This window comes from Pezoporus flaviventris, unplaced genomic scaffold, assembly GCF_033815535.1.
Source record: "Pezoporus flaviventris isolate CSIRO_AGI_PZ_B2104156 unplaced genomic scaffold, CSIRO_AGI_Pfla_v1 ptg000002l, whole genome shotgun sequence".
Taxonomy (NCBI): Eukaryota; Metazoa; Chordata; class Aves; order Psittaciformes; family Psittacidae; genus Pezoporus; species Pezoporus flaviventris.
The window spans coordinates 8891852-8918429 of NW_026892550.1; the positions used below are offsets into that span (position 1 = coordinate 8891852).

Here is a 26578-nt window from a genome sequence, read left to right on the forward strand (position 1 = left end):
GGCTTCCTCTCCACCCCAAGCAGCACAAGGAAGACTGCACTGAATTCTACAGGCACTGCCAAATGACTAGCACCCAGACTGCTGCAAAAATCCCCCCTCACTAATTGATATATGCAACACCTGTAAGAAGAAGGACAGCACAGGCTCCCATATAAAATATTGAGATGGGTGTTGTGTCATCTCCCTGCTGAGCACACAAGTCCCATTCTCCCATCTCCCTATCTCCCTGCCCTGCTGTTACAAAGGTCTTTCGAGGACCTCACAAACCGTGCTGAAGCACATACACCTATGGTGGTGTGCAGGCCTTCAGAGACTGAAGCCTGGAAGATTTTCTCTGCTCAGAGAGCACCTGGGAAGAAGCAAGGCTCAGCTTCCCACTCCACTCACAAATAAGTAGAGCTTGCACTCTGGCATCCCTCCTCCCAACACGTGCCGGCAATAAAGCAAGCAGACAGGGCTATTTAAAAAAATGACCCTAACAATGTAAATTAGACAAACATTAATAAACTCAGCAGGTTATTTCCCTACTGGAAAAACCACCATAGATCAGAACAGCTCTCGTGACGGTGATTCATACTGTTATACAAGGCGTGGGTCTGAAAAGAAAGGTTCCACATGAGACTCGCATTGAAAACACCTTATCCGCCAGGATCACCTTTATTATTCCTGAACTACAAAGAGGCCAATAAAAGAGCTGTATTAAAACAGGCCCCCTGTTACCAGAATGCTGTGATTAAATGTTTGACTTACAGTTTGCTTTATTAAGCAAAGAAAACACCAGCAGCTTTCCAGAGTTCTGAACTTTAAGTCAGCTTTTTGGAATCAGGGCTGACCCAAACCTGCTCACGTCCTACAAGCTTGGAAACTGCACATAATACAAACCTACAGGTTTGTACTTTATCCTACTGTGAAGTGTTAGATTCCTGATTATATAAGAGTTAATTTCCCGTTACAGGGATCTCCTAAGGCTACACGACAAAAGTATCACAGGTTTTGCTCTTCATGGCAGACGGCTTATGCCAGACAGCTGCAACTTCTCAGTTTAAAAGAAACACATAATCATATATTAAAATCTAGTCTAAGAATTCTCATATCCTTAATATTGTTAGTTAATGATGTCATTTCTATATGTGAAATAATACATGACACTGAAAAACATTAAGGGATTACAGATTAACAGCCAAACGGCTGGAAACACCAGAGTAAGCACTCTTCCTGCCTCCATACTGGAGAAAAACTGAAACATGAAGTTCCTTAAACATCTGTAACAGAACCCAGATCAATAGCACTATCAATCAATAGGACAATGGTAGATGAAGCCACCGAGCACTTACCAACCGTGCTCCACCCTTCCAAGCTCTTCTCCAAATATACTGGTTCAGCTGATTTGACTTTGGAGAGATGATGGCTATTTTAGCACTTGAGATCTCTGGCAGCACTGTCTTCTGCAATGTCCTAGTATGAATATCATATAGCATGACTATTTAATTCTATGCTAGGAATAGAAACTTAACATGAGCTGGCAGTGTGCACTCGCAGCCCAGAAAGCCAACTGTATCCTGGGCTGCATCAAAAGGAGCGTGACCAGCAGGTCGAAGGAGGTGATCCTGCCCCTTTACTCTGCTCTCAGGAGACCTCACTTGGAGTATTGTGTGCAGTTCTGGTGTCCTCAACATAAAAAGGACATGGAACTGTTGGAACAAGTCCAGAGGAGGCCACGAGGATGATCAGGGGACTGGAGCACCTCCTGTATGAAGACAGGCTGAGAAAGTTGGGGCTGTTCAGCCTGGAGAAGAGAAGGCTGCGTGGAGACCTCCTAGCAGCCTTCCAGTATCTGAAGGGGGCCTATAGGGATACTGGGGAAGGACACTCCATTAGTGACTGCAGTGATAGGACAAGGGGTAATGGGTTAAAACTTAAACAGGGGAGGTTTAGACTGGATGTAAGGAGGACGTTCTTTAATGTAAGGGTGGTGAGGCACTGGAATGGGTTGCGCAAGGAAGTTGCGAATGCTCCATCCCTGGCAGTGTTCAAAACCAGGTTGGACGAGGCCTTGGGTGCGATGGTTTAGTGTGAGGTGTCCCTGCCCCTGTCAGGGGGGTTGGAACTAGATGATCTTAAGGTCCTTTCCAAACCTAACTATTCTATGAGTCTATGATTCTATAAGTGGACCAAAATACCGCTCCAAACACTGCTTTTAAATAAATGTCAGTGACCACTGCACAGTGCCAAGGCCTGAATCCTCAAGATATTTAGACATCAACCTCTGTTTCAGTACCTACATGCCTATGATAGCCTCAAAATCCTACAGCTCAGCTGTTCTGTCAATGTCTCGGGTGTACAACATGAAAGCCCACGCAAGTCTGTAAGCAGAAAACAACCCACCTTCAGCTCTGGGTCTGCCCAACCCTGACAGCTCAATCAACAAGCCAAACCTTTCTCTGTTGTGTTGCAATGGTCCAGTTTGTGTCACTGTAAACTGCATAGAGAGAGACCTGGAGCCAGCTCACAGATAGACACCTATATGTAGGTACCACACACAGGCATTCAGATGTGAAGTCACCTGAGCACTCATTACAGTCAACAGAGTCCATGTCAGCTGCTCAGCTTATCCTAAAATAGGCACTTAAATTTGGTTAGCTGAACAGCCCTAGACTGCGTTGCTTTAGAAGCTTAATAGCTTTTGATCCTTATAATGAGATCTTTACTGACTCTGTAATAGAAGCTTAGACTCCTACTTCACATGCAGACAACTCTATTCAGATACTTATATTCACAAACAGAATCTTACCCTGAAGTCTCAACAGATGATGCAGGCTCAGGTTTTACTGAATGTGTTTTCATCCAGTCTTTTTCAGCCCAAAGGGATGAGTGCCTTCATGAGGACTGTGGGAAAGCTTACACCAGAAACAGATTTACAACATTTCAGTTTCTTAGTCGCAAATGAAAACTCCACGTGCTGTTCCTTCCTCCTGCAACTTTCAAGTATAAACTGAATTTCAGATATGTGCTTAGCTGTTGTTCCTCACATAAGCTTTAGCTGCTCTGTTCCGCTGTATCACTCAGTACAATCAAACCTGTGAGGCCACAAAGGATTTAAGCATGTCATTTAATCATTCTCCAAAAGGCAACCTGAACAATGTCACATCTTTAGCATTGCATATGGCATCTCTTACACTGATAGCTGTAAAAGCAAGAATCACTGTTAAGCATTTAATCCTGTCAGACAGGGATATTAACCTGCTATTTTAGAATCCATTGCCATCTATCTGTGCAGCACTGACAATGATGACTTCCCAAGGAACAATTCTTTCTGCCAAAAGGAAGAACAATACAAATACCTTTGATGGAGATGGAACACTAGACCTGGTGGAGAAAACTTTTGATGGAAGTTATTTCAGTAAAGACAGTGTGGGGAAAAAAACAGTTCTTTAAAACATTCATTAACTTCCTGTAATACATATCAAATGCCTCTCTTTCCCTCATTTGTAGGTATACGCACATCTAACATTCACTTAGCTGTGCCTCAAGGATAAAATCAAATGACTTTGTGGCACAGTTAATGTCTCAGCAAGGATCTCAACCGTAAAGTTGAGATGTAGGGGAAAAGTGAATAAACAGAAAATCTTGAATCACAGGTTAGACATTTGCTTGAAAAAGTACTGAGCTGAGAATAAGCATAGCAACTGAAGGAAGAAACTGGACTCTGGGCAGAATACAGCCATACCAGCTGGGCTCAGTTGACAATGACTCTTTTAGACATGAGATGTTTCATTCATATTTCACACAACACCTACAGGAGTAATAAACAGATGGTTTTGCTATTCCCACCACTTAGTGGAGCATAAAATGATGCACTGACAGGTAGAAGACAGAAGAATTCGAAGCAGGTAATACTGTGGCAGCGTACAGTATCTCAAAATCCAGGGTGCAAAATACTTAGCCAAAATGTATCCGGGGCTCCAAAACTGGAGCTATTAACAGCTAATTTTATATTATTATTATGATTATTTAAACTCAGAGGGCAAAAATGATAAGCAAGGACATTTTAGAGTGAACTCTAACTAATCCATTCAGACATGTATGTTCTTCTATACTAATGGAAGAGAGACAAGGATCATCCATATGTATATGACCTGCAAGCCTGACTACTGCAGCACACATTGCATAAGACTGAAAGCTAGAGGTCTAGACAAACTCCAGCTGGTATAACAGGCAGCTGTCCGATTAGTAATGGATTCACTGTCTCACAGACACATTGATGCTCTGGTCACTGTACTTGCTAATGAGAATAAAAAAAAAAGAAAGGAAAAACCACGCAGTTTTTATCTTCAAATCTAGCCTACTATTCATTTATTTATTACTTACTATTACTAAAAACAGCCCTAAGGAGAAAGACTTGGGGGTGTTGATTGACAAGGTCAACATGACCCAGCAATGTGTGCTTGCAGCCCAGCAAGCCAACTGCATCCTGGGCTGCATCAAAAGAGGGACTTTTTACAAGGGCATGTAGTGACAGGGCAAGAGGGGATGGTTTTAAGCTCAGAGAGGGTAGATTTAGATTAGAGAGAAGTTCTTTTCTGTGAGGGTGGTGAGACACTGGCACAGGATGCCCAGAGAAGCTGTGGCTGCCCCATCCCTGGCAGTGCTCAAGGCCAGGTTGGACAGGGCTTGGAGCAACCTGGTCTAGTGGAAGGGGTCCCTGCCCATGGCAGGAGGTTTGGAACTACATGATGTTTAAGGTCCCTTCCAACACAAACCATTCTAGGATTGTATGATTTGACCCTCAACTGGAAATTCCAGCACTGAGTTTCTTTCATGGTATGATGGTGTCTGCAGCTAAAATTGACTTGCTTCCTCAAGCTAACATGAAGACAACCCAAAGCAGTGTTTAAAAGCACCCCTGATTTCTCTTGGAATAAGTCAAACCATACAGAACCTCACTCAAAAGCCAAAAACAAACCAACTTCAAAATACATTTGAGAGTCTTTTTAAATCTCATTAATGACTTTTTAAGCCTAATTCATTAATTTAGGAGTAAAAACTTTCAATATTTTAACGTGAAATCAAGCAACGTGCACCAGATTTCATTTCTTTGCAAAATACTTTAATAAAATGTTAAGCATTTAATTAGTATAAAGCGCAAAGTAAATTATGTTTGGTGTTATACTAAACACAGTGCAGGATTTTGCTGCAATTACCACAACGTGAATGAAACAGAAGAGCTTTTATTCCATGAGGATAGCTGTCTCTGTGTGAGAAGCTGCACCTAGGAGTAGCACACCTCCTCATATGTCATTTGTCACTAGAGTTTTACCCACATTACTTACCTTCACAGGCCTTTTCTCATCTTTTTGGACAAGCACCTGCTAAAGACAAGGTTAGGATCAATCCCCCCTTCCACTTCCATATGTGAATGAAGAGCAGCTCCAGTGTAACACTACCTTTAGTGAGACAAGGCCTGGATCTCATGCCTGTATTGTTTTCAGACTTCATGGTATAATAAAGATAGCAACTGTTAACTTGGAAAGATGAGATGTAATTATGAAAGCTACAGCCATTGGGCGGGAACACACCTATGTTCATGAAATCTGGGCAGCAATCCTACCTGACCCCAGTTCACCAGGCTGCGGGTTTCGTATCTTCTCCCAAAGAGGGCATCTGCAGAACCACCTCACAGCTCCGCTCACTGCCTCTCTGCACTGACTCGGAGGAAAGAGACTGCCATCTACTGAGTTAACCCATCTATTAGCAAAAAGGGAGCTGAAGCAATGAATAAGAGGTTCATGGTTAAGGCAAGGAGGTTAGAGAGTTTCCACAGACTTCAGTTGTTCACACTAACAAGGACTTAATGGGGAACAACTTTAAGTAAGCCTTTTTCTTCCCTTCCTCCCCAGCTACTTTCCCTCAGTCAACGAACTGATTTTCTAATGGGAATTGTTCATTCGATGTGTATTTTTACAACACCTAACCCCTGTAATGCTTTTGCTCTGAAGGACAGAGATTGCTGTGCCTGCTGTTTTGCTGCACTGACAAAGCAATGCTAAAAGGTGGAGTATCAGAAAAAGAAAACAGAGAAAAGGATAGCAGAGAGTTGCAAGAAGGGAGGCTTTTGAGCACTCACAGAGTTCATCAAAACATTTAGATGAAACAGTCAGTGGAAAAGATCAGAGAAAAAGCAGTAAAACATATCATGAATAAAAGAACACTGCCACAAACAGCTAGTCCCCACTGACAGTGCAGTGGATTGCTAGCATTAAGATAGATGTTAATAAGCCTTAACACTTGCATAGCATCTCATAGAAAAGACCTCAAAGCAACTGCCGATATTAAGATCCCTTCTTGTACCAGGTGCTCTGCCTGTTCATCTGTTAATATCCATCAAAGCACATGATGTTCGATATCCTGCAGTACCCAGCTCTAATTGATTAAAAGCCTCAAAACAACACACTGAGAGAAGAATTACTGCCTCCAATTTAACCAGGTAGAAACTAAGAAACCAAAGAAATCATTTCTGAAGATGCTGAACACCTCTAGGTTCCACTAATTTTCCTTGCAGCAGCCCAGAGAGTTCCTACAGCAAAAATAAAGCTAAAATGTTCAGTCCCAAATGCCTGTATCAGTAAACTTACTTACCCAAAAAGCAAGTGCTGGAAATGTTGAGTGTCTAGAATCAAAAGCAGAGCTGTGGGTTTGCCTTAAGAACCTGGGTGGCATATATAAGCATCTGGTTGTAGAGCAAGTAAACTGACCATCTGTCCAAGTGACTTTTTTTCAATGTTGTGCAGTAAGCTGGTATCAAGGTTGGGGTGATAATATATGACTTCTTATTCCTAGCTGAAAATGCCATCCCATTTCTCTCATGATGGCAAGTGAGCCAAAACCAAGAGGGTAATTATTTTATCTCAGGATATCTCAATTTCATTTAGCCGGCTCTGCCCTGAAGGAAATAAAACTTTTCCGCTTTACTTCTTCCCAGCACTGCTACAAGCAAGCATTACCACATAATTTCATCTGACTGCACCTGTTCTTGACAATGTCACTTTCCAACTGTGCAGAGATTTGGAAATGGTTATTAAATACTCATCAAAGAAGAAAAACAAAATTGAATCTAAATGGACTCTGCTACACTCCATGGAAGAGAGACAGCTGGCAGAGCTATACTGTACTGAGGCACCCTGTCAGGCTTCACAAGGAATGCCATCCAGCTCCACTGGTGGTATCACGGCTCTAGTGGCAGACTCCCACATTCCACACTATCCATTCAAATCGATTCTCCATACACAGCAAGAGATGTCTTGCTTGGATTCATTCTAACAGGCTGCTGAATATGGCCACACTCAGGAGCACCTGAACAGAAATGATTCAGCAGGTTTGTTAAAAATATATATATCAATATCAGTGCTCATTTTTTATCTTCTGCTCTTTCAAGTAGAATCACCCATTCTCACTCATCATTCAAGGCAGAAATGCCAGGAATAAAACTAATTTCCTATACTATATACCCTCCAGGGAAAAAGAATTAAGCTCATGGGAAAGTCCACTATCTGCTTTTTACAGCCAACATTATCTTTATTGAAACAAACTATCTCTTGTGTAGACTCAGAGATGCTCCAATCTCCATCACCCAGGGAGGTTATGTCATTGGCTAGGTGTTCTAAAGAAGAGTCTGTGAAGTGGCTACAAACACAATGCACCCCCTTACCACTAGGCAAGACAGAGCAGGCTCCAGCACACAGCAGGTTCAAGAAGATGCACCCTGAGGAGCCCTGTGCTTCTATGTGCCAGCTTGCTGCTGGTACTGCCTGTGTGTTTGCTTTGAAGGGCAGCTTCTGGGTTGCCTTTATCGATGCAGTGAAACCATAACCACTGTCGCAGAGAAGAAAGTGCTAAGATAAAGAGAATTATTCCACTTGTTTGTTAATTGATAAGACTTCTAGCTGTTACAGACAGTTCAGAGGTTAGTCCCACTCAACCCTGTGCTAACAAACCTCAGCAGCACCTGCCAGCAATAAAAAGGGTTACACAGCTAGCAACTGTAAAACTGTGAGAACCGCAAAGGACAGACCTCAGCAGCCAAATTTTCCTCCTCATGCTAATAAAACCTACAAGAAGAATCCAGCCTACAAGTAGAAAAAATACTGCTCTCAAAATAGAAGAGGTGCAAATATTAGGAAATATTTATATATAGTCATCTTGACTTGATTGCAAGGCTGTTAGCTACAATTTTTCTGCTTGCTGCAGTCATGCATATTTCCAGCCATTTTAAAGCAGTGTCTTGCACAATCTGGAGCTAAAGACTATATTAGAGAGATGTTGTGACATTTTGCTGCTCAGCTGCAGTAAAATGATAGTAAATAACTGATTTCTTTACTATCCAAACTGTCAAGCTACAGGTAGACAGGGTGAGGGAGGAAACCTTGGGGGACGGGGTCTGATTTCTTTTTTATCAATAGTTCACTTCTCCTTAAACAGTTAAAGTTGGAAAGACAGAACATCCCCCAGAGAACAGCTAATGGAATACAGAGCTTTTCACCTCCAGGTCACTAGCTCAAATCTGGCTCCTCTCAGGAGCAACGAGATCGCCGGGCAAGCTCCTCAGCTGGGTTGAAGGATGCTGTTAAGCCAGCCAAAGGCTTGCTGCTAGTCAGCAAGTTTTGAGAAATAATCCACTGCACACCAGTCCTGCTCTTGGAAGAGGCTGTAACTTCTGCATGCAGAATGTCTTTTGCTATCACAGCCCAGGCACATTAGCATCAGGGATGAGGTAGAAATACACTGCCCAGGACGCCTATTTAAATTGCAACACTTTCATCTTCTGTCATGGTTGACAGTTCCCAATCCGGTGTTACGTACTAAGCTCTTTTATTCAAGATGGGTTTTTTACTGTTTCTGCTTCATATAAATGGTTTGACAAACTTGGATCAAACAGCAGAGGGAAGGCAATGAAAAGGAATACAAATTAAAAAAGTAGATAAACTTTCAGGCTAAGAAATAGTGGTTTTTTTTCCATACAGCGATAGTGTGGAACTGCCTCCTACACACATATAGAAGTCACACGTATAAAGGGAGCAGAGAAATTAGAGAAATGAATTGGAGTCATAAAAGGTCTGATTTAATGGGCATTGGAACAGGACTACAGAGACTTAGAACATGTACTAATTCCAACTGAAGTCAAAATTAACATCTCCACCTACTGTAACGGCATGCAGACAGATCTTTTAGATAAGTGAATTTAGTGGAATAACAAGTGATAAATCCATCTCCAAATAGCCAGATGTATTATGAAGAATCATGGAATATAAGGGAAAGTATCTCTAGAAGTCATCAGGTCCAATTCCTTGCTGAAAGAAGGGTCAGCTTCCAAGTTAGAGCAGGCTGCTGAGGGTTGTACCTGGCCAAAAAGTGGGGATCCCACAATTTGTCTGGGCACCTGTTAAAATGCTTAACCACCAATGGTTATCACAGTGAAGAAGTTTATACTAACATCTAATGTAATTTTTATGTTCTTTATAGCAGCAAAGGATCAAGAATGCTCCTGAACTGTTACTAGTCCCACCTCAATAGCACAGAGGTTTCGTAATGAGATCTGATGACATACTGTACCTTCTCCTCTTTTTTCACTTTAAAAGGTAAAGACGCAGCTGAAAACCAGGAAATAATCTGTTTATTTGGCATCTCAGAATCCATGACATTAACTGCTGTGATTCTTCCCAAAACCAGAAAGCAAAGTCTGTGTAAGCAGTCAACAATACCAGCATCAGATATACAGATGGTGAAGCTGTCTGTAGGTACCCTCTTCTCAGAGGCATGAGATTTATATATCTAATCCCATTAATATCCATCCTATGGGTTTGGAAATATTAATTCTTAAATTTCACCCTTGTTTCTCAAGAAACTACAGAAATTATGCCCAAGGAGGCTATTTCCACAATAGCAGCATGGTTTTGGTGACAACACAGCTTGCTGCAGATGATGTTATAAGATATAAAATCTCTGCTATATTAACTTCATCGCCATCATCCTTTGGTATGCATTACTGAAGTGCCTTTCTCCAATAAAACTCAACGGGATTTTAGTCCTCTGCTCTGAGTAGCTTAAGATGTTGTTAGAACTACACCTCCAGTGTTTTCAGGAATTGGGTACTTAGCAGCAATCCACAGCAGAGCATGCAGATGACAAAATACAGTTTTCACAAAGCATTTGATGGAATAAAAAGCAGTATAATTTTCCTAAAACTAGAACCTGCTACAATATTAATGATTTAGATATTCAAAAGCTCTGAACTAACAGTCAGGCAACACAGTGGAGCATAATGTCAATATTTATAAATACATAAATAAAGTAATCGCACTGAGAATTCTCTCCTACTAACTGATTCCTTTCCAATAAAGACTTAGCATGTACTGCAGTTCCCCCTGATTCTTCTCTGACAGAAAGATACACGTATTCTCTGGCAAATTCAGTATTACTGGTGGGGAGGAGGAGGTGTTTTGTCAAAAAGGAGTCTTCTTTTTTTATATAAATGCATTGAAATTTCCCACTGAACAAAACCCACCCAGGAATCATTGAACTTCTCCCGAAAGCTTCATTTTTGCAATATAACTGATGATTTCACATGCTTAATTCAATGAGAAATACTGAAAGGACTTGACTTCCAGTAAGTGTTGAGGAGGTGCTCTCTCAGAACTGGATGGTTTTATGGGGCTATAAGACAGACAGATAAAATCATCAGTGATTTTTCAAAGGGTAAATCAGCAATCAGCTCTTAGAATGACAGGCTCAGGAGACTGAGCAACTAAAACACACACGCATGTAGGGGAAGACTTGAATACAATACCTTACCCAGCAGAAGCCGCTGACAGAAGTCAGTAAGACAGCACATAATTACACAAGCTGGAATTCTGCCCAGGTAGACAAGTTAACAACCTAGAACATACACACCATGGGTCTTTCATTACCACCAGCACTCATGACCTAAGTTTTATGCATCATGAAGTCTGGCCTGGGAAACAAGCAAAGCCTCCAGTATATACAACTGCGTGAAGAACAGTAGAGATTTTGGTGACTCCTAGGAAAAAGGGAAAGTGTCAGTCAGATCTGTAAAGATCTTTCTAGGAACGTAATGTGGATGCAGAATCTGATTCTTGTATCACATGACTTCCAGCTAGCAAGACCTCATGGAAGAGAAAGAAAAAAGGATTGGGCTCAGACAACCACACAGACAACCACCCCTTTCATCAGTCAAGGAAAGTTTGATGATGCTGTCTCTTGATTTAATATTGCTCTACTCAGGTATGAAAGGAATTTCAATGCTACTCCATTATTTAAAGGAATTCTTATTGCCTTAAAGCTTTTAGAGAATATATCGATTGTATTATCAAGAGACAAGAAACACCACCTTTTAAAGAACATTCACAGTTACCACCTTCATCTGACTCTGATGTTCTTGTTTTTCACTTTCTTGTGTGTTGTGATATTTAAGAACAGTGAAGGCTTAGACGCGTTTCTCTTTCTTGGGAAAGGTTTTATTTGCTCATCTCTCTTAAAAATCATGTTAGGGCATTCTTTTTAATATGAGTTAAATTCTTTTATGTAAAACAACATTTAGAAAAGAGCTCTACCAGGGAGCCTTTGAAAGGCAGAATAAAAACAGGTTTTTCTTTATAACCTATTGCAATTCTTCGGTGAGCTGGCTACTTTTTAATCAGATAGGGCTCTCTTGCCATTCCCTGTCTGTTCATACCATCTAACTGCAGCAGCACCCACACATCACCGAATTTACTCCCACACAAGAGTAGGGACCAACTGGCAGGAAAAAAAACAAAGAGTGGTTTTAACCTGGTTTAAAATATTTTGTTTGGTCTCCAATTTTTTAAACTCATTTTAGCCAGGAAATTGGAAAAATCGTTACAATTTATTCAGATTTTCTTGTAAGACCTACAAGAGGTCATTGGCCACAAGACCGTCCATCTTACCCTTGCAGTTGTTAAGGAGGTAGCAAACCAGGCGGTACAACCACACACGTCTGTGTCAGAGCCTGACCCCTTCTCTGGCACCGTGCTGGGTTACAGAGGCTAGAGGTAAAACAATGTGCTCATTTCCTTACCTTTTCCTTGTTAATGTGTCATTCTCAAGGTATTTTTCTCAGTATATTTTGGCTACAGCACAGATGACCCATTGTAATTTGCCTGCAAAGTCTCACTTTGAAGGTCTCAGATGTTTGGTTTAACTCAGAAATGTGACTGCATAAAGATTTCACATTTTTATTGCTATTTTTCTTTTACTCTACTGCCCACATAGAGTTTCAGTGAAATCTGTTCAGCGGAACAACACGAGCAGGGCATGCTGCCTTCTGCTTCTGCTCGGCCTGCAAATCTAACTCGGCAAACAGAGGAGGAGCTGGATTTTATTCTAGCTCACACTTCATCAGCAGGACTGTTAATGAAGTCCCAGCATTTTCACCTGCACCACCATATTAACAGAAACTTGTTTAGCACTGCAGCAACAAAGAGTAGAAGTACAGTAGAAACCCATAGTGCTTCTCTGGCATTTACTTTATCCCCCAGCTCTCTTTGAAGGAAGGATTAAATCCACAGCTGAAATAAACATCTCTCTCATGGAAAAAAAGGGAAAAAAGAAAGCCAAAAAACCCCAACACACAGATTCCCTCTTAACCGTCTGTGTTAAATCCGGCTTTTCAATTGCATTACTCTCTGCTGTAAAATCAAACAGCATCTGCAAATTGCTGTAATTCCTCAAAAAAGGAGATTTGTTATTTGCTAGTTGTTTGTAATTGGTGTCACTATTCAGAAATACGCTCTGTTAAAGTAAGAAGTGGATACTTTTGACACTGCAAATTTGTTTTCAGTTTCTGGTTTTCCAAATACATAATAAATCATAAGGTGACAAATAATTTAATTATCTTCAGGCAACAGACATTTTAGTATGGCTTTGGGCTTTGGGGAGTGGGGGGGGGTGTCAGGTTTTTTGTTTGGGTTGCTTGGTGGAGGTTTTTTAGGCTTTCTATAGTAATCCACAGTATCAGTAACAGAGCTATTTTGCTACTTCCGGAGAATAAAAACAGGTCAAACTTTGATCTTAATTAAGATGCAAGAACACCCCTAATGTTCAAGAAGGTATCTGGGATTTAAAAATAAATGCAGGTCTAAAAGCAAGCAGATTGACGAAGTTCTCTTATGTATGGACAAAAGGACAGGGGAAAAAAAAATCTGGGAACTATAAAGTTAAGTCACCTATCACCAAACGCATTGAAGTGCTTGTACGGGCAATTAGAGATCTAGCAAGCAACCAGTAGCAACTGAATTAGTACCGTAATTCTGATACCCTTTTTGGCTTCTAGGCACATATTAGAAGCTTAAAGTTTTTTGAGGGTTTTTCCTACAATAAGCCTTAACATCTGCAAGCTGTGTTCAAAATCCTATTCACTACCAATGCCAAGAATATGAAAGGACATTACCCAGCACACACAGGCAGGAGCCAATTCATCTAAACTCAGCATGAAAATGTGCTGTTACTATTCAAACCAGAGGGCACAACAGGCAATGAGGCACTGGCTGGCCTTTGTTGCTGCAGGGTTGATCAAATTATCAAGTAATATACATACTGGCTTAAAAAAAAAAAAAAAAAAAAAGTGAAAAGAAAGAAAATAAAAAAAGACAGTAAACTGAATCTTAGGATGAACAAAAACCCCAAGCTTGCTCCAGGACTAGCAACTCATTTAAACTGTTTAAAACTTCAAGTGTATTTCTGGCCTTTGAGTACTAATGCATCATTGAAAAACAAAGAGAGCTGATAGCAAGCCAGTGCAGTCAGTTAAATCACTGAGATCAGACCAAAGATCTCTGTGAAGCAATTAGGGCATACTTAACGGCTGAGACTCATGAACAAGCACTCACTGAAAGTCACCATAGCTCAGTTGATTTACAGGAACTGGTAAAGCAACAATACCTGTGCTGAATTGGAGTCCCCTGAAGAACTATAGAGCAAAGAAAAATTAGACTCAATTGCCAGAAAGCCCAACTCTGGAAAGTCACTGGTTAAATAGCAAAAGAGCCTAGAATAGCTAGAGCAGGTGCTATCTATCCTGCACATTGAAGACAGATTCCTGGGCAGACAACCACAAAGCAAATTACAGGACTGGAAGACAACTCAACTCTGAACGCACCCACAAACAGTCAAGTCTCCAGAAGAGAATCCTAGCCTCCAGAAGGTAATTCAGAATCACAACCTGTTTGTTTCTGAAAGAGGCTGAAAAATATGAAATCTGGCTCCTTAGGATCAAGTTAAGCTCATGAATCCATCTTTAATACAATTTGCTGACTGCTGTCTAACCACAGGGCACAGACATTCAGAGAAATGTCACAACAAGGAGGCCAGAGAAAGCCCCCCTTCAGGCAACCCACATTCCCGATACAAGCCAGAACAACTGAAACAGAAAAGAGCGAAGAAAATCTTCAGCAGTCAGAAGGTTGTTTTCAGCCCTAATTGACCAGAACATTGTACGCCATCTGTAATTTTACCCTGATGAACAGTGCAAGTAGGGAGTATCCGTTCCCAGCTCTACTGTTGGCACAGACAGACCCTGCAGTCCCTCTCTCCGAGGTTACAGAAAGTCAATCCCAGCTCCGCAACTGGCCCAGTAGCTATGGTACGTCAAATACAAAATATATCTTGTACATCATCTTTAATATTTCTAAAGCACTGTTACCTCCTCAGGTGTAGGATGATAATCATATAATTTACATTTACATCACACTTAAATACATCACATCTACCCCTCTCATTTCACTTTCATTAGATAATCCAAGTATAAACCTGCAGTGTAGCTGGGCAGTGATTTTAGCATCTCCTTTTAGTATTTCATTCCTGCAATAATCTTTTACCCTGCAGTTTGCTGGGGATTTTTTTCTTCTTTTTTTTTCCTCTTTTCCTACTCCTCATTACCTTGGCAGCCCAAGGGAAGCAAGGCTTGGATTAACTTTCAGAAACTCCATGGAGGAAGTACAAAATATCACAACTCATCCAGCCCAATACCTATTTCATTTAATGTTCACTGGAATATTTGTAGGTCAAGGCACTTTTTAAATGTGAGACTGTATGCAAGGGTACTTTATCTTCAAAATAAATCTGCTCAGGATAAGGACATGAGTTTAGATAAACTATACTTACAGGTGGTTTTTTTCATAACATTAACATATTTAACTCCTACAAGCAATTACTTCAATGGCCAAAGAATACAGGGAAGTAGTGAGAGCACTTGCAAAAGTGAATCTCATTTTGGTTTGCAAATCATTATTAAAAAATCCCTCTTAAAAATAAAAGAAAGAGCAGGGAAGAGGTCAGGTGTAATGTAACCTATCTGCTCAGGAGGAAAATTCCCATGTTGACTGCAGTGTTAAATCAATGAAGCTTAGCAAATTTTAAAGAGGAACATTTACAGTTACTCCTTCATAAAGTAATTGAAACATGTTTCTGTAGCACCCTCTTCCCTTGCCTTCACTTTCTCTTTGTTCCTCTCAGAGAGGGCTATGGAAGATGACCTGGTATAAACAGGGGATTACTTTTCTCCATCACTGCTCACTCCCCATTTGCTCTGACAGTGAAGGCCATAACTAAAGCAGTAACACAAATAATACAATTCTGCTCGCTTCAGAGTACAGAGGGACAACAGGTACTTTTACTTACAGGAATTGAAGTAGAAAGGGATGATCAGTAAGCCAGGTCATTCCCAGGTTCTATTTGCATTCTCAAAAGCCAGAAGAGGTTATTTAGACAGCCAATTTTTCATGCTCTGCTCTCCTCCTCTGCACAGTGGGGCTGGGCCAGATCAGCATCACTCACTGCTCCAAAGCCCCCAGGGTAGGAAGGGAAGGAAAGGAAAGGGTCCTGGCACTGCTCTCCTTTCTGTGGACCCACACACAGGGAAAGCAACAACCACATGCTCGTTCTTGGAAGCAGCCTGCCTGTTAATGCTGCCTTTGAAACGTTCTAACTCCACGTTAGAGCTCCAGCTGAGCCTTAATGCTACTGCTAAGTCCTAGGAATTCAGAAAATTAATACATTTTCATAAATCATTTCAAACTTTCAAATTCTCCCTCCTTGGTCTTGAAAATAACAATCAGTTCCACTTCCTACATTGGGTACAGTTGTTTGCAACAGCTACATAAATCTGGAACACATCCACATCACTCCAGATTAACACCACTACAAACAGAGCAGAATCCAGCCTTATGGTTTCACCCTTTGAAATGTTTTCTGGCATGTTTCATTTTGCTGAACTGCTTTAGATTGCGGATCTCCAGCCTCAAACAGAGTTATACAAAAAGAAGCATTTAGCAAATTTCAAATCATCATAGCAAAATTCTGAATTACACTGGGTTTCATATCACCTTCTTTTCCTTTCACCCCTACTTGCTGAACAATGCCTAAATTTAGGACACAGACTATACAGTCTGAAGATGCAAGCGAAGGATCCTACTGACAGCAAAAACTATTCTCACACAAGCAGGGTGAACAGGATTTGGCCCAGAATCCTTAATGGGGGGAAAGGCTGAAGGCAAAGAAACCAAAAATGAGAAATTGAATTCCCCAAGGCACAGTGTCACCACGTCAGCATCAATGTGGGCACTGCTCCATTTTATTTTATACAGGGACATGAACTTTAGCTACATTAAAAGCCAGCTCTATCTACAGCTGTTCTTTGATGTCTAAGGCCAGATGGTTTCCAAAAAAGTCTTATTCAAGCCATTGTAATCCACACCAAAATGGAAGCTGGAAATTCTAATAGTAGGATAATGTGAGTGAATGTGCAGTGAGAACACAGAAAGAAAAATCAGTATCAGTTGCTCTGCTCCATCTATTTGATGAACGGCTGCTGCTGCTGCTTGTCATCACAAGTTCTGTTATAACATGTTCCCTTAGTGTAATTCCTAGTTTTTCCTGTTTTTTCTTTTTAATCATTTAGGCTGTGAAGGCCCAACTTAATTGTTTCTCTGCAGTAAGCACCATTTTGTTGGATTACCACTGATGTTCTGACAAAAAAAAGAAAAAGACATTGACTCCTGACAGCATTGCACTTACAGAGCTGGCCTCAGTATTTGTTTTCTGCTTTCCTCTTGTCCTTTCCATTTCAATTTTTACTCTTTTGCATATTCAGCAACATGCTTTACAATGCATCGTGTTCTCCCGCCGCATTCAAACCAAGCTTTGACAGCGTTCATTGCTAATCCAACAGTTTGCATGAGTCCATAGCGCAAGGTCAAGTCTAATTATCTTCTTCACTTTTCCCCCATTCCCTCAAGGCAGTAATAGCTTCAGGGAATTAAATACAGGATCAAAAATGAGAACTCTGCTCCTATTAATTGACCTGCATTTTCAGCAGCACTAGAAGGCAAATGTCAGGGTCTCAGGTGCAGCAGAATAAAGACGTTAGCACCCGCTGTCAGATGTTAGGCCTCCTTACCCCATCCATAACGTTTAGAGCGCAAACAAATTGCCCAGTTTTGTAGCGTAGGCTGCAAGAAGTTTAGGCTACATATGAGATGCAGAGTTATCATCCCTCAGTGAGCTCTCATTTGATAACAATTTTTCAGTCCAACTGTTTCCAATACTCTGTTTTCCCCCTTTCTCCACATACGTGCAATTCCTCATCTCCCTTGCCCAAACTCTTTGCCTCACACAGACAATGATAAGGCATCCAAAGTTCACCGAATACCTTATAGAAGGCAGAAAGACAAAGCTAACATTCGTACTCTCTCATGGTTTAAATAAAGAGAAGACTACAGGAGAAACACATGCTGAGAACAAGTAAGAAGAAATTAAGCAAAGGTCAGGTTTTCAAGATCATGAGTTTCCTTGTTTACTCTGGAGGCAAGTCATGTTCTGCCAGAAGCATGCTATAATCTATTTCCCTGCGTTAGGATTAGGATTCATGTTTAAAGAGTAGTAGCATGTATTAAAGACATCAAGGAGTTCTTTTTATTAAAAATTAAGAGACACAAAAAACCCTGAAAGGAGCCACCAAGCTAAAATTTAGAAAAGTATCTCCTATCCTATCTGCAACCACAGCATGAGCTTTCTAGGATGGATACCAGCAAACAAGCTAAACTTACCAATTTTCTCCAGCTCCTCTGCTGCCATATTCTGCCACAGATGGCATCCTCCTCCTCACGGAGGAGGAGTATGCACCCAGCAGGCACACTGTCATTTTTACAACACCCAGCTCTTCTCCATGACGAACACAGTAAAGCCGTGACACATCTTTCTTATTGTTGCAGTCTCTCCAGTGGCCTTCATTCTAGGACACCCTCCTTGTCCCCTGCAGTACTTGCACAGCCTACATTTCCACTACTTGTCTAACTCCAGTATGCTCCAGCATACTAGTAATTGCAACCTCAAACAGCCATTTGTCTTCTGTTGCCTCAAACTCGCTGACACATCTAGCCCTATGAATGTTGTCACAGGACCAGCTGAAAGTTTCCTCTCTAAAATCTATCTCTCTTTGAGGTTAACATCTCCTTCTGCTTATCCTTGTAGGGTCTGACCTAGGCAGCCACAGGCCATATCATGGCTGCCCTCACCAACTTCCAAGCCTTCATACACTTTGAAACATCTTACATTGATCACAAACTCCCTGGAACATAATTTCTCATTTACTATGTGTTTGCACAGTTGTCAGAGCACCGTGGACCAGATCTGAATAAGAGCGCCCAGTGCAACCAAAATATAACATATAACAACAGCAACAGTTGTCAATTCCTGTTTACATTAAGAGTACCAGAGTCTTCAGTCAGCAATTTAACATGTTTTTTTCTATGATCTTCAATTCTCATGTAACCACCCTGAATGACTTCGTCCATGCCGATAACAACATTCCTTCTATCTTACTCTTTCCTGCTTCAGGAAGTTTGCCTCATGTTGGTTCAGGATGAGCAGCACTCCCTTCTCTGGTCCATAAGTAAAAAGAGACACACCACTGCCCTCTCTGTTCTCTTGGTAGAGCCTCCACCCAGGTGTCAGGGGGCAAAGAGGCAATACTAAAATCTCCATTGACAAGAGCAGACACAAAGAGCTGCTGCAGAGGGAATGGCACTGCAGAGGACTGAGATGTGAAGTGGGGGGGGGGGGGGGTAGTTAGTGCTCTTCTCCCATCAACACTAACAAAACCATAACAGACCAGAAGAGACTGTTGTTCTCTGGGCACAGACTCAGCTGATGCCTCTATCCCAAACTATTCATCTGCAAGACAGAGAAATTGCTAGAGCAAGCCTGCCACAACCTGCACAGCCGGGAGCCTGGAGGAGCGGCTGCAGAGGGGAGCCTGGACATCCGTGTTCTCATCAGCATCTGTTCTGGACAGCTTTCACTCACAACATGCTTCGCCTGGGATGGGCTGTTAGCCCCTCTGCTCTGCAATCCCCAGAGGACAGCCAGGGCACTGGTGTGGAAGGAGTTAAGATAAGGAAAGCCATCAAAGCTACAGGGGACTCTTTCAAATTGCTTCTTGTGGGGCAAAACACAAATGTTAAAATACACATTAATTTTCTTCCCCATAGCACGAGCTTTGCAGATATTGACAACTCTCTCAGGATGAAGCTTACGGCAGCTGCATTAATTTCTACTATTGAGCTATAATGCTTTTAATTTATTTTCTAATTTGCTTCACATCCCCAAATTCCCTAAACTGCTTCTGTCTGTTTAATATGAAGGTTAGCCAAGGCTTCACCAGATAAATCCACCTTAAGGCTATCAGAAACCTTTTGTGAAGCAAGAGCATTCTCCTTCCAAAGAGGCCTTTCTTCTGTTCATGAAAAGACTATTAATAACACAATTATTCCTGTTGAAAGAAAAGGCCATAATTAATTGACTCGAGAGCAAAACATCCATCCTACAGGAAAACAGACTTTCTGCTCCTGGAGGCAGTATTTTAAATCCAGACTATTCCTTTGGATTTAGAAGCAGCTGAATCTAGAGAATAATGGGAAATAATTCCATTATTCCATTATAATTCCAAAAAGAGGGGAAAAAAAAGAAGTTGCAGATTCCATGAATAGCTCAGCGCTGAAAGCAGAAAATGAGAGGCTACACTTCCTATTTCCCAGCAGTCAACTAGAATTACCTTTCACACCACAGCTTGAGCTAAATGATCTGCAAATATATTTTACACATGTTATACAAAGGCTCAGCATTTTAAGTATATATGGACATATTTTTAAGGATACAGCTACTTCAGGAGAGCTATTTCCCTTATTTGCAACCTCATCCTGCTAGCTGAACAAAATATTAACAAGCTTTCTGTACAGAACTAGAGGAAAAAGGGCATGAAAAAGAAGGGCAAGAGAAGCAAAGAGCAGAAATCAAAGGGTTACCAGCAGCTTTTAAAAGCCAGTGGTCTCCAAACTTTCCTAGCTATTATCTGATTAGCATCGCACTTGTACCAGTGATAACCTACCCAATCTCAGCTGTGCTTGAGGAGAGCAGTTCCAGTCTGCTCCATGCCTCGCCACCATATATTTATACAGGCTTGCAGAAACTAAGCCCCGTTTTGATTTAAAGTGAATCTAATTAAATGGGATGCATGCAGAGAGATAGAGACACGGCATTGACTAGGTAAAGAGTAGGAGCCTGGAGCAGCGGTGATAAAAGCGTAGTATGAGGGGTGGCACCCCAACCAGCTGTAAGTTCATTTCAATTCCACAATATTTCATTGGCATGACAGCTGCTCGTCTGTGGTGCTCCTAATCAGCTGCAAATGTCTGGGGGCTGTCTCCTGTCCATTTGTCACCACTGTCTTCTCCCGATTCACACACAGGAATGCCAGCATCTCTGCTTTTTTGTCATGTTAATCACAGTGTAGATTTTTGTTGGGGTTTTTGTTTGGGTTGGGTTTTTTTCCCCCATGTTCCCTTATAGCTTTGGCACTGGAAAAAAAAATAAAAAAATCTCAGTTTCATTTTCTTTCCTGTCATGATTTACCACTATTATCTTCCCCTGTGCAGTGCTTTGGCTATCCCACTTCCCACCATTAACCTCTGCTTAGGCTTGTAGATGCTAAAAAGAAAGTGAACAGTTGAGAAGTTACTGTCATTTAATCTTAACTGTGTTGCTGGAGGAGATTTCTTCAGGGCAGACAATGATTCAGCATCATTCTTTATCACAATCACATCAGGGTGTTTTGCACCTCTCTGACTCAGTCCCTGCTGGCTGTAGAGTATGTCACCCAACACTTGCCAAACTGAAACAGTGCAAAGTCACATCACAAGCACCACAATGCACTCCTCAGAGTAAAATGAATAAACCAGGACAAAACACCTCACTTGTGTTGGAAAACAAAGCTGCTGCTCTCGACAAGCGTGACCTTTAAGTGTTCAATGTACACAGCAGAAAAAGGGTATTTTGCCACCAACTTTACAGTAAAAGGTTCCTATTATGTTGTTCTACAGTGTCCAAAACCAAAGCTTTCGGCGGGGAAACAATACTGTCAGTATTGTTAATTGTACAGACACATGCCCCCACTTACACGCAAATATACTGAAGGATGCTGTAGCATATAATCCGTTAAAGTAAATGAAGCAGTTACTGATTTCATTCCTATACTACAACTTATCAGGTACTATACCATCAAAACCAAATAAACATAGAACTCTGCATTAATTACTTTGGGATGACAGAAACTGAGAAACAATCTGAGAGGTAGGAGAGGCCTTGGGACATATTCAGCTTTGAGTATAAATTTGTTGGAGGACTAATTATTTAATACTTATAAAGCAGTTTGCATATAGAAAAAAAACATAACTGTAGATGTCTTTAATACTTTTCCACAGTCAAAAGTCAAAAGCAGTGGCAGTGCTGCTGGGTCTGCTCCTGGTTTGGTTGCACCAAAAATGCATGCTTCACTTACAAAATCTCATACGACAACAGCTATCATTAAAATCTGCTAATTCTTTGTGTTGTTTCAGGCTTAGTGCATATCCTCCAAAGTGACAGGCACCCTTCAGGGAAAAATCTGTGGAGTATTATTACATTTGGATAGCCAGGCTTCAGGAGAAAACACTCATCAATATAAGCTTGTTAACTTATAAATCCGCTACTGTTTGCAACGAGGCTAAAACAGCTCCTTAGAAGAGCTCAAAAGATGTACGCTGAACTCAGGGGACAGCATCTATGGTAGGAAAAGGAAGGTGAAATGCATTTTGCATTAATTCAGCACACAGTCCCCACAGACTTCCTTGGCAGGAGCTATTCTGCAGTAACCCCAGAGGGCAGAATGGCCAAACAAGCTTCCCAGGCTTGCTCTGTGCCTCCCACCTCTCACACACAGGCACACATCTGCCATTAACCTCACTGTGCAACCCAACGCCCAGTTGCTGCAACACAAATCTGCTGGACAAAGCAGCAAACTGGAGTCAAGTCCATGCCTTGCCTCTGTCAGTTACACCCTCTGCATTTCCAAATGCAAACCTTTTAACCCTCTCCCTACAGCTCCCGGTGAGGGGCTGGACCAGATGATGTCCAGAGGTCCCTTCCAACCTTAATGATTCTGTGATCCTATGATCCCTTATTCTGAGGGATAGGACATCAACATTTGCCACATGCAAGTACACGCAAGTCGTTATAGCTCATGAGCTTTCTTTCACAGGTCTTTACAGAATTCTAGGTTTTATCAGAAGACTGTGAATTACTTTATTTGCTACCAGGAGGAAAAGGAGAAGGGGGGGAGAAAACCCTATCTGTCCCTGACAGATTAACTTCTGTAGATTTCTCCTTTCATGGGCCTTTAGTAAATTTATATACATATAAATCAAGAGACCGTTGTTGTTAACCGCCTATAAAAGAATAAGGCTCTTTTATCTTTCACCCAGGGATTGGCAAGACATTCGGATGTCGCTAGTTTTCCCACTTCCAATGTGAGTGCAATCAACTGCATTGAGGTCAGAGCTTAGCTCACCTCAGCTACGTCTAAGACAAGAGCGCTCCTTTGACTGGCAAAAAAAAAGATGGAAAGCGGCACCCAGGAGAAGGGAAAAAATCTTTCATTTTGTATTCTGATTTTTGGTTATTGGGAGCTGCCTCTCTATGGTGATGCTAATTTGGTTTTCAAAAATGAGCCCCCCCCGCGATGAAAATCTCCTCAGAGGGCTCTGGCCTTTTGTTTCAAATTCCTTGTGAAGTCCTTAAGGTTGAAAATGTGGCTGCCGCTTAATACATTCAATTTTCCCTGCGTTAGGGTCAGTAATCCAGTCCCGTGCAGAGCGGGATCTCCCAGTCGGCTCTGGGCTTCCATGACGACAGTGAGCAGGGAGATAAACATGAGGGAGCCACACAGAGCCCCCAACGGCAGTACCTCATGGAAACACTAGCCAGCCTGCCTTTTTGTCTTTTCTTCTTTCTTTAAATAAACCACCAGTGATTATCTGGTTCGTGATTATGAGAATCCGTCTGACAAACTATAATTAAAAACCATAGGAAAATAATTCAGCACATTTTTTAACATCTACTTATAAATCCCCTTTTAGACTTCCCTACCTATTTTGGGTGCACAGCGTATGTAAAACCCGGCACGCTAAGGGAGAAGTGTTCATCTCACACCACTTTATCTTTGAAGTGCTGATAAGAGGACCTAAAAATGCTAATACACTTGGAAATTCCCCACAGAGCCATAACGAGCAGATTTATATAAACTTGAGTATTCTGCCAGTGTCTCGGGTGTGAGCATTCTTCAGCAAAGCAGTTTTCTTCCTCATCCGTGCTGCAAGCCCCAGACAAGAAACAAGTAGTAGAGTAAACCTTTATAAAATCAACATATACTCTCCCTTTCTGCATGTATTTATTAAGGGGTTTTATATTTAAATTCACAGAGCCCACCTTGAATTGTCCAGTTGGCATCCTCCTGGGAGGGGGAGTTAAAAACACAAGAGACAAATCAACTTCAGCTCAGTACAGAGCAGTGGCCCAAACAAGTACAAATGTGAAAGAAAGTGGATAAGCCTAACCTGAGGGCAGCATGCAACTCCCTAGCAACCACAAGCAGCAGATGGCTTTTTCATCCCTCTCTCTCTTACAAAGGGTAGCAAAGTAGTGTAGTGATTAAAGCTGCTGGGATACAGGAACCTGGACCACTGAGCAAGATGTATAATCTCCAAGAAGTATCTTGCTTTTTAGAGATTCTCCACTGCTACATCTGTAAAACAGAGATAATGTTATCCCCTGATCTTTTTAAAGTACTAGGAGGTTGCTGGATATAACATATATGTACTTAATTTTTTTGGAGGAAAAAGGAGAACAGGTTGGGGAGAGCTTAGCATTCTCAAGGAAAGAATATACTACTGACCACTTGGATGACAATAAAAACTTGGGAATGGCACAGCATTTGTCATGGAGAGATGTGAAAGCATTGTGCACAGGAACTCTGCCTCCTTATCTTAAAAATGAGGACAAGATGCAGAAAAGATTTGCCAAGGTCATTCAGAAAGTCAAAAGTAAAATGAGAGAACCAGAGACTCTTCCCAACATTTCTACTGCCCATGTAAGGGACTACTTTGATATCTTACAAATACTATTAGCTACCAACCATCCTAGAAGAAATTTTGTCCAAGAGAACAAAGCTGACCTGGTCATATGTATATTTAATCACCTTCATAAAATTCTGGTGTGCATAAGGCTATTTCAGAGTGGAGTGGAAGCTAAATTTAATATAATAAAACAATTTTAAATGTAAATGCCTTTTTGTCCCAAAGCATTTCCTAGTTTTTAATATGACTTACCTGCAACATCGAGAAAATGAGGTGGCAGAAGGATATAGCACCAATGTTAACACCTGCAAAGATGTTGGAAAGAGGTGGAAAAAAATGTTGCCAAGAAGTCTAAGCCAAACTCACCTTATTACAAGATTGTGTGATTTTAATAGTGAGACATCAAACACATGAACTGTGTTATATAAACAATCAATTCATGTGTCCGCTCCTTTCCTCTTGTACACACCAGCACTACACATACAGGCACAGTGCATAAGCTGCCAGATACAGAAGTTGTGTTAATTCTGTGCGGGGTCTTTGATCCACAAGGGCTCAACAAACCCTAACTTATGAAATAAGTTTGACTTGTTGTATTTAATGGCATGTTTCAGTGCTCATCTTGCACTACACGTTTGGTTTACTGTGTTTTGTGCCTAAATATTTCTGCTCAACCAAATTTTGTTCACATTGACAGGTTTATTTTTCCAAGTAAAGGAACTGGAGGAATCAGACATAAAATCCTATTTTTTCCTCAAACAATGAAGCACTGACAGACTGAAAAAAGGATTCTCAGTTCTAGCCTCTGAGCCAGGCATCACCTCTGTAGTTAGCATGGGGTTCAGCAGCCTTTGCTACAGAATTGGATTGTTATTGTCAAAGCTGTTCTTTCTCTGGGGATGAAGAACAGGGTGGAAGGAGAAGAAAATAACACATAAACACTAAAATTTAAGTGCTGACTATGACAACATTGCCTAACTCCTACTCATGGGTGTTCCAAAGCACAGTGCGCTTATCATTTCTATTACGACAGATACAACATTTCAGTAGCAACAAGATCGAGATGTGCTTGGCACTTGAAAATCTCTAGCCCTCAACTCCTGCCCCTCTGCTGCTGGTCACCGACAGGGATAGATACAGCAAGGATCTATCTAGAAGTCATTCAGGTGCATAAGAATCAGTTCCTGAAAAGGCAGAATAAACAAATCCATTTGTTTTAACTTCTCTTAATTCATATTAGGTTTATTCTCAGATGATACAGTTATAAATGCCTGGGCAAGGAGACAGACGCATGGGCTGCGTGCTGATTTAGGCTCCTGCAGACCAAAAATGCATTATCGCTACTGCATTAAAGCCTTACACAACTGCCTAAATGGCCTTGGGATTAGGTCCTCTGGGGATTGAAAACAAAAGTAAAATACTTGAGTGCAAAACTAAATCAATAATCCTGAAGCTTTTTATTCCTCTCAGTCAAGAGTCAAATGAAAGACAATCAATGCAATTATTGTAACTTCTTCCTGAAAAAGCAACAGATAATCTATTCTGCAGAGTCGAAGGAACCCAAGCGCAGTGCAAAAGATCAGTCCTCTCCATCATGAGAAGAGCAAAGGATGCTCACTGTTCTTCTAGCCTTTTCTGCCAAACTCACAGAAAACAGAAACAAATTCCAGGCTAGTGCCATTATCATCAACAGCTCCTTTCTAAAAGAGTCCGCGTTTCTCCACATCATTTCAATCTGCACGCCGAAAGGAAAAGCTCATGTGCACACAGCTCAAAACAGATTTTCTACACAGTAAAACTTTCCCCAACAATTATTTTATGCTGCAGGACAAGGAATGTTCAACAATCCGATTTCTCTGTTCACATTCACAACATCTTCAATTTCTTCACCGCATCTTCATTTTTTTCAGTTCACACCTACAGCCACCCATGCAGAATTCCCTTCACACAGATGGCAACTGCACTAACAAGAACTGAGCACCTCACATTATTAGACGTTCTTCTGCTACAGGTCCTTTACAAAGTCCAAACAGCCTACAAGAACA

At 41.2% G+C, this 26578-nt stretch overlaps 1 protein-coding gene across 6 annotated transcripts in view; it reads right to left on the bottom strand.

Moving 5' to 3' along the window:
* Window positions 1-26578, bottom strand: part of SORCS2 (sortilin related VPS10 domain containing receptor 2) — a 546630-nt gene that overhangs the window by 456757 nt on the left and 63295 nt on the right. The gene's annotated exons all lie outside the window — the stretch shown is intronic.